Below are 13,716 nucleotides of genomic sequence, written 5' to 3' on the forward strand. Positions count from 1 at the left end.
TTCAAACCTGCAGAAAGGTTGTTCTTGACAACCACTACAGCTTGCCAGACGTTTGCTCCGTCAAGAGCGGGCAAAAACTCAACGAGCACATTTATTTAAAGAAACTGGATTTCAAGTATTGAAATGCATATAGACTAGGTATGTGCATGCAGATGAATTGAATGGATAGCTTATTAGGATAGTCTATGTAGAGGAGAGATATATATTGTTCAACCGGTCCATAATGTCATTTCAGTATAGCTTTTCATGTGAACAGTTCAGATTAAAATACAGTTGACAACTAGCAGTGAGATGACAATCAATGAAAGATTGGTGTGAAATATCGGCGAGCACTAGACTAAAATAAAATTCAAACACGTGAAAGTAGGCTCTGGAATGTTCATTTTTATGACGTCATATACCTGGAGCGGTATTCTGGAAATGTATTTCAGTGTGTTTCACTCTATCTTTCCATTTTTTTTTTTCACTTCACTTAATTTAATTTCATTTATTAAGTTCCCGGCCCAAATTACATTTATAACATAAGGCACATCCAGAGATCAATGAATAGTAACAAATATTTGAAAATTTAGTGCATAGAGACTTTAAACATTCTATAATACAAAATGGATTTAAATCAATCTATAGACTATTATATACGTATACATTCATATTAGATAGGATCCCTAAGTATAGAGCGCGCAGGGGAACCTACCATAAAGAAGAAGAAGAAGAAGAAGCCGAAGAAGATGCTCGTGAGTATAGGTCCACAGTAAAAGGTCAAACACAACCATTATACACTCATGTACACATTTGTGCGCTGCACCCATGACACGCAAGTGCACCTGGGCTCCATTTCATGAAAAGTTGATACGATGACAACTTCTGCTGGAATGACAATTGTCATGGGTATGGTAACGACGATAATCCAGCTTCCTGATTGGCTGTTGCTATAGGAAGTTGCCATTCCAGCAAGAGTTGCTTTCCTAACTTTCATAAAAGATGTTATAGGATAACAACTCTTGCTGGAATGGCAACTTCCTATATAGCAACAGCCAATCAGGAAGCTGGATTATTGTTGTTACCATTACAATTACCATTCCAGCAAAAGTTGTCATCGTATATCAACTTCTTATGAAATGGGGCCCTAGGTGCACTTGCGTGGGTGCAGTGTAAGTATGAGTGTATCATGATTTTGTTCGACCTTTTTCTGTGGACCTATACTCAGGAGCATCTACTTCTTCTTTTTTTTTACCTGGACAAGCATACGTGCGCGCGCACACACACACACACATACACACACACACACACACACACACACACGAACACACAACAAATGGAAATATGAAACCCTAAACTTATGGCAATTTTTAGTTCAAACTTAAGTTCTGCATCAATGATCGACAATAATTTTTTTCTCGGTGGTTCAAGAATCCCTAAGTTCATTTTTTTTTTTGGCTGTAGTCCGAAAAAATAAAGAAAACATTGACAATAAAGTCACGTAATAAAACATTTTAACAGTACTAAATCGTCATATAGTGTATTTGATAATTGGCAGGTATGATGTAAGGGCTTCAATATACCCGCTTGTTACTGGTATATACCCGCTTGTTACTGAAGCAAAAAAGAATTGCACAATCAAATAAATTTGATGAAGCGTTAAAACGTAATTATAAACCATGTAATAGTGTTAAAATTATAATAGCAGGTACGTGATGTATGGTATAAAGGGGCTTCAAACAGCACGTATACTGTGACTACGTTCACTATAAGTCTGTTAATATCAAAATAGTGAACTGAGTCATATATATTTTTCTATGACATCACAGTCATAATATTTCAAATGGAAGCTGATTACACTTATACTTCCGCTTTTAGATAGATAAAAAATTAATAAATTTTGGTCGTGAAATATGTTCCAACAGTCAATAGATTATGGTGCACGACAAATCGGTCGTAACTATAGAGTTTTTCACTAAATTGAGTGGAATTCTTCAATCATATCAGATATTAAATTAATTCTATATGCGGTGTTACACATCACTTGGAAAAGTTAACTGTGAATTAAAAAAGTGTAGAGGGGTGTCGCATATAGTCATGTGAAATGAGAATCTCAGCAAATTTAGACACCATCTTTCCGTTTCGTGCCTTGATAGTCACTTAAAGAAAAAATCCACCCCCAAAATTGATAAACTTCAAAAGAAAGAGAAAAATACTCCCTACAGAATGATACAAAAATGAAAAAATCGGGTAAGAAATAAGAAAGATATGATATTTTGAAATTTTACATTTTTGACCTGTCCTTATGAATATTCAGATCAGTACGTTGACGATGTCGTGCTCTCACAATTGTTTTCCCCCCAAAATGTGAAATTTCAAAATGTCATATCTTCCTCATTTCTTATCCGATTTTTGCCATTTTTGTATTGTCCTGTAAGGAACATTTTTTTTTATTTCTTCTGATGTTTATTTATTTTGGGGTGGATTTCCTCTTTAAGTATTAATTCAGTGTTTGAAGCTAGACATCGATATCGCAATGACATAGAAATGATAGAGACTTATAGAAATGGAAATGTATACAAGTTTTCACTGTTAACAGAGATATCGAGAAAAAAAAAGATTTGTGGAAACACCATGTGCATGAAGTCCTTGAAATGAATGTTGTTGGATAATGGTGAAAGAAAACCCTCATAGTGGGGCAGATATGTGGAAAAAGATGCTCACATCCGGCGGAAAGTATGAAATTTTGCATATAGGGGTATTTTGAGGCGCTGATTTCAAAAATTGCCGGATCCAAGAGATCTGACCACGGGGTCGGCCGCCATTTTGAATTCCAATATGGCCGCCGTCAAAGATCCCTATCTTCAGTTCTGAATGACATTAGCCGTTGGAATTTGATATATAAAAGCATGGTGATATGATGACTTCAATAACAGACTTATTTGATATGTCTGACAAGCTGCACGGCAGCCAATTTGAATCTTTATACATATTTGCCATGTTGGAGTGTTGAAAATCTCTATCTCGGTTTTGTAAATTAGGCTACTGAGTACCTGATTGAGCGCGCGTTTGTAACTGATAGAGTGCGCGCTGATGTATTTACATTGTGACGCCAGTGAAAGGTGCATTATGCTTCCTTTTTGCTGCACTTTTTGACATGCCCGTGAATGTTAGTCGTGATGTTTGTCTTCGCAAGGAGCTACTACAGACATGGAGTCCCAACAGAGTAATTTACGACCGAACTCTTTACGCAACGCGCTTAACTTCAAAGTGCCGCAGCGACGTTATCACCAAAATCTTGCCCCCGGTGACAGCTGCAGCGCGCTTTCAAGATCAAGTTCGATGCCGCAGCTCTGTCAGTTAGTGGAGGAGAGTAAAAATTGTCGAAACAAACACACGTCTCTTTTGTGCATGCGCAGTCCATAAGTCAGCCATTTTAGTATGCGCAATCGAAATCATCGAATCCACAACGAAATTTCGAATCTGGTAGTCGTTATTTCTGGAAATTTGGACCTGAGATAGGTGAGTTATGATGAAATATGTATAAAAACATGCCATATTACCTTCACTTTTTAAATTCCTCTACATGAAACATGACTTTTGTGGGAACTTTTAAAGTAATTTCGTTCGAAAGAGGATACTTCAACCTTTCGAATGCAACCAAGCATGAGAGTGCCAACAGGTGCCAACACATATTAAAATGCATTGGAAGTGAGCTGACGGTGGGCGACACTGTCGTCTGCTCACGTCTTCATACAGTCCCATTTGTTCATATTTGTGTTAGTCGTCAATTCATGACAAAGTTTTGATCTCTGCCCAAACTCAGACTTGATTACGAATACGATCCATATTACCTTCGCTTTTTAAATTCCTCTGCATGAAACATGACTTTTGTGGGAACTTTTAAAGAAATTTCGTTCGAAAGAGGATACTTCAACCTTTCGAATGCAACCGAGCATAAGAGTACAAACAGGTGCCAACACATATTAAAATGCATTGGAAGTGAGCTGACGGTGGGCGACACTGTCGTCTGCTCACGTCTTCGTACAGTCCCATTTGTTCATATTTGTGTTAGTCGTCAATTCATGACAAAGTTTTGATCTCTGCCCAGACTCAGACTTGATTACGAATACGATTATCCGTTCATCACGATTAATTAACTTTAGTCTTAAGATTTAACTTAAGTCTAAGAATATGACTAAAACTAAATTGTTACTTAGTTTACTATAGATCAAAATTTAGAGTAAGAAGCTTGATAAAATAAATATGTGATACTCAGTCATGTCTTAACTCACGAAATTCGCGAAAATAAAATCGCGAACATTTCAGGTAATACAGTACAATCTCATTTTGTCATGTTTTCCCAAGCCAAGTCACCAATGAAACTCTTAACTAGATCTAGATCTTAGTCTTAGAGTTAAAACTTAAATCAGTAAATTTAAGCCGTTTCGGCTTTCTCCTTTCCCTTTCCATCCCATGCCATGGTCTGTTCCTTTCCCCTAGGAGCTAGTTTTTTTTTAGTAATAGTACTGTAGTAGCTCCTTGCTTTCCCTCATATTTTCACAACTACGGACGAAAACATGCAGGTGGGTACCTGTAGCTGTAGTGCTGTACTGTAGTGTAGAATTGGTGTATAAAGACCGATTTGGAGAGGCCAAAAATACAATGAAAATCGACATTCTGTTTGAATCAATCTCAGAATCATCGGGAACCAATTCCAACTGTTCGATTTCTAACAGGTTACACAATTCACTGTCCGCAATATCGTCAAAACCCGCCATATCGAACAAATGTTTGGACGGTACACAACGAATTGAACAAGCAAAATCAAGCAGTTCGAACGCGATCGATCGCATGCATTATGCAGTGTCTCCCAGAAACCGCACGAATATCAACCAATTCCGCACTTCCCCCTTCAAACACACATTTCCGAATTACGGATTACAAGTGGGTTTTCCCCGATGAAAACGCGATCGCTCCGTAATGTTTATCACAACGCAGTGCGGAAACCACCAAAGCGTGCGATAGAAACGCCAAACCCGGGCGATTATGCCACGGACGTGGACACAGATGTCGTAAATCACGCTCGGCTCCCCGCTGCGTATACGCGCGTTCGTCGGAGCGGCATCGAAGCTAGATCAAAGAAGGTTGGCTTGATGGGACTCCATGTCTGTAGTAGCTCCTTGGTCTTCGTAGCCACATTGGAATTCAAAATAGCAGGCATTGCGTTTGTCAGACACATCACATCAGTTAATATTTTAACTCAGTATGTTAAAATACTTGTTTACACCTAATATCAGGGTCACTCACCACTTAGAAATCGAGATAGGAATTTCGAATATTTCGTCGAGGCGGCCATATTGGAATTCAAAATGGCGGCCATTCGATGTTTGTCAGACACTCCGAATCAATCTGTCATCAAATTCAATGTGTCAAAACGCTCATGTGTACCAAATTTTGGTGCCACAGGTCATTCAGAACTGAAGATAGGGATCTTTGAATTTGTTTTGTGATGGCGGCCATATTGGAATTCAAAATGGCGGCCGACCCCGTGGTCAGATCTCCTGGATCCGGCAATATTTGAAATCAGCCCCCCAAAATACCCCTATATGCAAAATTTCATACTTTCCGCCGGATGTGAGCATTTTGACCAACTTTTGTTACATAATTATCTGCCCTGCTATAATGGTTGAGGAGGGAAGAGACATACCGATCGGCCCCTATACCTATGGATCGAGAGTGTCAGGAAAGCAAATTACCGTATAGTGGTATAGTCGAGGGCAATGGTGAACTAGAAGCTGAAGATGCACTATACATAGAGACGGGAGATATGCAGGGATAGTTTGTATGGTGAGGAAAAATCGGGTAAAGGGTCAAGGAACTTAGTCGCGGAGGAGAAACCAGAAAGAAGAGAGGATATGGAGGAGAAGTTTCGGAAATCATCTGAAGAGCCTTTTATCGCAAAACGAGCGTAATTCCTTTCTTGTTAAGTTGAGATTTTCGTGATTGAAGCTGCTAAAACAAAGAGCCTCACTAAAGAATATCTTTAATCATAACTTCAAATTTTATTCCTTTTTATGTTGCAATTGAGGTGTCACTGGAAAGGTTTTATTTCAATATGATGATGGACTAACTGCAATGGCGCTTGGCCCATTTTTGCGATGAAACTATTATGCATTAATTTTGCTTTGTTGTTTCAAACAATACATCACTTTCAGTGATATTGGTTACAAATTCATCGGTTGTAAATCAAATGGGTTGACCATGATTATTAATATCTCATAACTCATTTTTGGTTTGTACCCTAAAATAATAAAATGCATTTGGTCAATTATTTATAAACTAAGACTCCTCTTCAACAAGTTATCACAGAATATAAGGTCGATGAATACAATTACCAGGTTTGCGATTTCTGCACCATGCTATATGATTGTATCGAATTATGTTTTGTGTTTTGTATTGATATGAAACGGACAACACTAAGTCATGCAAACTATTACAGGATTATAATTAATCTTGTATTTCAGTTGATATTAACAAAGTAGGGATAGTGTAAAATTTTGCTTTCAGCACGGTTTTGTTGATGTGCACCCATACAATCCACATGTGAAACTATACATTAAAAAAATCTCATGCCAACAATTTTGACGAAACTTGTCGCCTATCGTTTTGGGGGGTTTTAAGGATGGGAGGAACTTTAAAGGACAAGTTCACCTTCATAGACATGTGGGTTGAGTGAATGCAGCAATATTAGTAGAACACATCATTGAGAGTTTGAGGAAAATCGGACAATCTGTTCAAAAGTTATGAATTTTTGAAGTTTCTGCTCAGTCACGGCTGGATGAGAAGACTACTATAGCTCGTGATGTCACATGAGTACAACGATATAAAGAAAGAATAAAGAAAATTCAACATATTTTCACTTTTCTCGCATAACAAACGAGTACTCGACTTCTCTCTTTCAGAAGTTAGGGGGAATAATATTGCCTTTAACATACGTCAGTAACAAGTCGAAGAAATGTGCACTTTATTCAAAAAGTGAAGTTTTGTGAAATTCTCTTCTTATTTTCCTTACATCCTTGTACGCATGTGACATCATACACTGTAATAGTCTTCTCATCCAGCAGTGACTGCGCAGATACTTAAAAAATTCATAACTTTTGAACGGATTGTCGGATTTTCCCCCAAACTTTCACCGATGTGTTCTACTAATATTGTTGCATTCACTCAATCCACATGTATATGAAGGTGGACTTGTCCTTTAAAAAGGAGAGAAATTCTCACTATTTACAAGATCCTTATTACTGCTAAATATCTTTCACAGAATCACCATTCTGAGGATAATATTATGTGCTAAAAAAAGTGGAAATTGTCGAAGCATGGAATTGTAGTTGTTGGTATACTAAATCTGTTTTTCACCTACATGAAGATCACCTCGGATCCGTTTCATGATCCGAGAGACTTTTCGCTCAGAAGACACACTCATAAGAGGCTTCATGAAATGGATTTACTTCTCTTTCAAAGTCTCTCTTATCTTATCTATATGAGCAACTTTGGCCTTTGTGAGATTTACGTAAAAACTTGTATGTGATGACTTTATGAAACGAACGCTAGCAGGAGTAGGCAATAGTTTCTAACTACAATGTACGTATCTTGTGGCTGATTGTAATACAATGGCGCCATCACATATTTCGTGCGTTCACAACGCAAAGTCAGCCAACGACTGCTATCGATATTATGCACAGTATATTATTATATTATGCACAGTATGCATATTATGCACAGTATTTCATTGATGAAGAATAAAATATTCTTTAAAACAAAAAAAAAGTTTACAGCTTCTCTCTCCCTCACTTTTACACGTTTTTTTTTTCTCCTTCTTTTTCTACACAACATTTACACACAATAAATATACATCTCGTGATCGGAAGATGGTCAACTATCGATTTTTGACGATCAACAACAGTTCGTAGAGGGCGACACCTATCACACGACGAGATCGAGAGGATACCACCATGCATGTACGTACTAATGTATGTACTGTACTTGGATTGGCATGACTAGAAATTAGGTAGGTTGAGGGGTCTAGATATCGCGCACGTAAATTTGAAATGCTCTTATAATAGAAGTTATTCTATAATCGTACCTGAATTTCTCAATGAATATCACGAAAAAGCAGAAAAATCACCTCCCAGAATCTCCTGATGATACAATGACGGAGTAGTGCGCTGTCGCCGTTTGTATGTTGGACTTTTTTTTATGCGTTCAATTTCTCGGGGTATGTAAAGATCGCGCAGCTGCCCTCTGTAGTTTCATGCGTGAAAGTGTCTGCCCCTCTGCGGCTGTAACGTGCTCCGGCTTTCGTAGAATATTTTTTCACTTGATATTAAATTTGTCCCTGTTATAAGCAACAGCAGTTTTACCTAACTTGTGTATATTATTGTTATTATTATTATTATATGTGTTATTATATGTGTTATTATATTATTATCATTATTATTATTATTATTGTTATTATTATTATCATCATTATTACTATTATCACCACCACCATCATCGATCATCATAATCATCATCATCATTATCATTTTCATTATTATTATTATCACTTCCACCACCATCATCGTTTTATCATTCTTATTATCATTATTTTTATCATTGATATTTTCATAATCGTTAATGATTTTCATTTATAAAGTTTTCTTACAATATTTCTAATCACTTTAACCAATAATATACACGTAATATAAAATGGAAAAAAGTAAAATATGAACATATACTTTGTGTGTGTGTGTGTGTGTGAGTGTGTTTGTGTGTGTGCTTACCCATTCGTCACCCTCTCATTTTCGTCACCCATTTGTCACACTCTCATCTAATTTGTTTTCTTCAGTATCATTATGGCCCTCCCCTGTCACAAATATATCACAAGTTAGCGCAAGAAATCACAAGCAAATTCAAATTGAAATCACACTTCAACTTCGATAGACTGAAATATTTATTCCTTTGTAATATTATAATCGTTGTGTTAAAATTTGGCTTAAAACAACATTTATTAACAGTATTTCAGCGTAGCTGGCAGCATACATTGTTCTTGTGTATGATGACGTCACGTGGTAAACGATCGATCGAACAAATTACGAATTCTATCGACTACGAACGAGACAAGCGAGACGACACGTCTAGGCTACAACATCCTTAGAACAGATTTTATGGGAAGGTAGGTTTGTACAAGGTAAAAAATTGGAAATTTAGTGGAAAATTTGTTGGAAATCAAAATTTCTTACCTGCTTCCTTCTCATGATGAGCGGTAAGTCAGGTATGTTTATTCCATGGGCGTATCGGCAAATTTTGCGCTTAGTCCTACGCGTAAATATCGCTTGCTATACGCAGTTACGCTATGCGCGATCATTAGGTCCCTGCGCGATACCTAGTACCCTTACTATACATACGGTCTACGCACACAATCAACATGGGTACGGCGACGTCGTACAGCTATACAACTAGCACTAGACTACGGACATGAACTGAACTTCTGAAGACTGAAGATTATGTATGCATCTACATCTTGATATATCACGATTTACATCTGTCTTGGTCGTCTTCGTACAACCAACCACCAGTTACAGTCATCAATAATCTGCAGTAATTTGAAAGGCGACCTGCGACGACACAGTGACAGTGTGTAGCAGTGTGCCAGTGAGTAGAATCCCTTTGGCTTTGCCTATTAAACTCAACGTTAGTGGCCTAACTTTGTTACATGAAGTTAGTTATGAACTGTTTGAACCCGACGCCGACGGCATTGTGCCATTGTATTGCCGCCTTGAGGAAATGTGATTAACTCCATGCTCCACAAGTTACGACATCACACAAGATTCCACTTGATCATTGAGAACCCTATTTATCTAGTGATATAAGAGATTTAACGTTAGGGCCTAGACTTAAAAGTTCGGTCTGTCAATGTCTGTATGGCAAGGGTTAGCCCGACCAGACGCTGTTACGCTATGCGAAAACAGCGTCTGACGAGCGCGGCATGCAGCCTCAAAGTGAGGAACCTCAACACAACTACAAAACTTAGGAAAATGTATACTTTTCTCCTTTAAACAGAATACTTTACTCACGTTAAATGCATGTTTCTATTACAGAAGAATAGTTCGCCACACTGGGTCCATGGAGACCACTTGCGATAAGTCCGTGGAACAAATAAATGACACTTTCTGGCGCAATTCCTGACCGTCGGTACGTCGCGACGTACCATGTACAGCGACTGGGCTGTGTATAGTTAGGCCTGGCGTGAAAGATTGTGTACCGTGTGGACATGCTGGATATGATGATCAATTTCGGTAAGTTTCATTGCGTACATTTGAATACTGATAGCATCAGATGTAGAGTAAATATTGAAAAGTATACTCGTTGAGTTTGAGGTAACAAAAATGATGTTAAGTATCAAAATTCAAAGCTATCGTAATACGATTACGTCGCTCTCCTAGTGGTTGGTGGTCGCGCGCGTACAGCCCTGTCGCGACGTACCATGTACAGCGACTGGGCTGTGTATAGTTAGGCAAGGGTATGGTTGGGTGTTCATAATATCGGACACCTAACGTTTTTCTATCAATAGAAACGTGAAAAATCTCACAATTTGCCTGAAATTTTACTCACGTGTGGAGAAAATACTCCGGATTCACAAGCGCGCACTGAAAATGCGATCTGAGGTACGCGCTCTAGTAGATGGCGGCTTCGAACGCGTGGGGTGTCATTTTTTCCGCACTCAGTTGCCGGGCTCATATCGACCGACCACCCCGCCCTCTATTGACAATACGTATAAAGCGTACTTTAACGCGTTTTTTCGACAAGCTGCTGTTTTTTTCTAGTCGTAATTTTTTCCCCCAATAATATTTGAATATATTTTGAATCCTTCGATATTACTTTTGAAGGACTGTTTGATGAATTTGACTTGATTTTCATTAGGAAACTTTTCATCGTAATTGAAATAAATTAGATGAGTCGGTTTGTTTTTTCACATTCATTTCTCGTTCCTGCATCAACTCGTACGGTCGTAGCGGGCGACAAAATGTTTATGGATGTTTATGTCATGTGTATGTGTAACGTGTGTGCACGATCGTACAAGCGGCGGTGACAATTTTGCGGTCAAAATCATCAAATTTATTACGGAAGGATACTCTACATCTAACAACGAGTCAGCAAAGGTAGGCCTAGTTATATGTAGTTACACGATAAACCTTATTTGATTTTGCTAAATTTCGGTAATTTAGAGGGAATACTTAGTTGTTTTCGCCACATTTTACTCGGTAGCGTAATCCAGTGAAGAATCGAACACCGTTGCGCGTAGTCCTATGCGTACATTTTCTTTCTGTACGCGCAATGCCATTATAATGCGCGGTTGGTTGTTATGGACCCGGTCGATGGGTTGGACCCCTACCATACCACCTATCGGCAGGGTACCTTGACATCGTCACCCTGCGTATCATGGCTGTTTGCGTATAGAACGAAATGTACGCGTGGAATTACGTGCCATTTGCTATGAAAACAAAAACGAAGAAACAAAAATCAAACTCACAAACAAACTAACAAACCATACTAAACACGTTTTAATTACACATCCGCTCAGTAATGACGCATGTATGGCTGTGAAATTCACGTATACCTATGGAGGGAGGGGGTGCTGATCGTAAGGTACCCTTTTTAAGCTGCACGAAGAAAATGGAATGCACGCGCTAAATTGCGCTATTTTAAAACGGAGATTCAGAATCAACGAGACGGTCACGACATTCAAAACTGCAGTAAGTTTATTTATGGCATATTTGAGATAAGAATTAGGCGAATTTGTTTTATACTTTTGGAATAAACAAGCTACAGATCCTTAGGGTGACCATAGGTGGTACCCTCAATCATACAGCACAATGTGGGTTGTGTTTGTAAGTCCGTATTCATCATTCATGTTGTTCCGATCCCGGTTTGTTTGGCCTTGCTCTTCTTGAAAAGTCGATCCTCTCACTGCTTAAATTCTAACATTAGAAACATAATTAGCATTGAAAGAAAGATATTATTCAGAGGGGTGAAGGCTCAGGTTTGAGTTTCTTCAGTTTGTCTCCCTCTACAAATGAAAATTTGTTAAGATCGCAACTGCTGATCTGTAAATTAACAAACATGTCGGAAAAAAGGAACCAGTGGGACTCGAACCTGTCATCTACTGCTTTCCGGGCAGCGACACTACCACCAGGCTGTCCCTGGTTGCCGGCAGTGACACGATGAACATGGAACAAATACCCGAGCTCCGAGATTCCGACATCGTTATGTTGCGTCCCAGGTAATTAGACAGTTCTATGGCCTATCGGTAGGCCTACACTGTACCTCATTCGCCGTGTGCCAATGTGATGAACCACAATGTGATGAACGCCGTTTGACAAGTGATAAGGTCACTAAAAGCCCGCCTCACACACTGCGCTTCTGCAGAGCTAGCTGACACATCGTAACACTGCGATTTCGCGTGCCTTTGCTCTCCGCTGCAGGATTGTCGAGCTTTACATTTTAATTTTTATATAAACCCTACTACTACATATTGACCGCCCTTATTTAAACTGACCGCATAGTATTGGCGCACAGAACGCATAATACACACTTCACAGCACGCAGAGCACATAAAAATGGATTGGCTTTGACTGTTGATGAGGATGTGTGGGAAACGCGAAACTTCACTGTTCATTAATGGTTTTAATCAAGGGCAATATTTTGAATGAATATTTTAACTGAATCGTAATGTAATGTCTATGGAAGTTTCTAAAAAGCTTCGTACAACACGGTGTTCAATGCAACTCGGTTTACGTGCATTGTCAATGCAAAAACAGCGGTCGATCTCAAATAAGGAGCGTTACCGCGGGGAGCTGAAACGAGGCCACGCAAGTTCGACGGCGATATTTTTGCACTGAAACTTTGAATCGAAAAGGGAACGACGGCATTTGATAGTGCTGGATTTTCTCAATCACATCGGTCAAGTTTTTATGTGAATTTCAGTGTTAAATATTCTTATCAAGCAAATAAAGATTAGGCGGTCGATGTGTAGTAGGTCCAACCATACAATGTTGCATCGCAGAAAATTGCCATGCTCATTGCGCAAAGTGTGAGAAAGTTGACAGTAGTCTGTGATACAATACAGAGCTACCAAGTCTCATGCATTCTGCGTGAGACTCAAGCATTTAGGGTCTGTCTCACGATCTCACGCATGGCACCCATTTTTCTCACGCATCTGGTGAAGTCTGCAATTTGGGCCAAAAATAAGGAGCATAGCTCAAAGGATTAGAGTGATAGTTGCAATTGAAGGTATATTTCCCTTTTGCCTTTCAAAATTAGTAAAAAATAGTCACTTAAGTATGCACCAGATCGCATCATTAAGAGCTAATGATTTAAAAAAGCTCCCTACCACGGGAGGGGGACACCCTCCTCGTTCGCGTGCGCATGCGCGCGAGCGCCGAGACGCCGAGTCATAAAAATCTCACTCATAAAAGTTTTTTGAACTTGGCATCTCTGACAATAGATTCCATTTTTTAACATTCTAGCTTGCGCCAGCTCGCCACAACAGTTATGTGAATATTTTCATGACTCTTCATCCATCCCGATCCGAACCCATCATAAATCAAGCAACCAACCACGCAGGTGAGGCCTGTGTGTGTGTGTGTGTCCATGTAGTGGCTGCCTGTAAATCGGTAGCCATACACACTTCGC

General features: G+C 39.0%; 1 protein-coding gene across 1 annotated transcript in view; it reads left to right on the forward strand.

The window, feature by feature from the left end:
- The first annotated feature begins 9,461 nt into the window (after window positions 1-9,461).
- The window catches only part of LOC140238036 (uncharacterized), an 89,238-nt gene continuing 84,983 nt past the window's right edge, over window positions 9,462-13,716 (forward strand). The window contains exon 1 of the mRNA XM_072317962.1: window positions 9,462-9,675. The gene's annotated coding sequence lies outside the window, so the exon portion shown is untranslated. The remainder of the gene's footprint in view (window positions 9,676-13,716) is intronic.

The sequence above is a fragment of the Diadema setosum genome, chromosome 14 (genome assembly GCF_964275005.1).
Source record: "Diadema setosum chromosome 14, eeDiaSeto1, whole genome shotgun sequence".
NCBI lineage: Eukaryota > Metazoa > Echinodermata > Echinoidea > Diadematoida > Diadematidae > Diadema > Diadema setosum.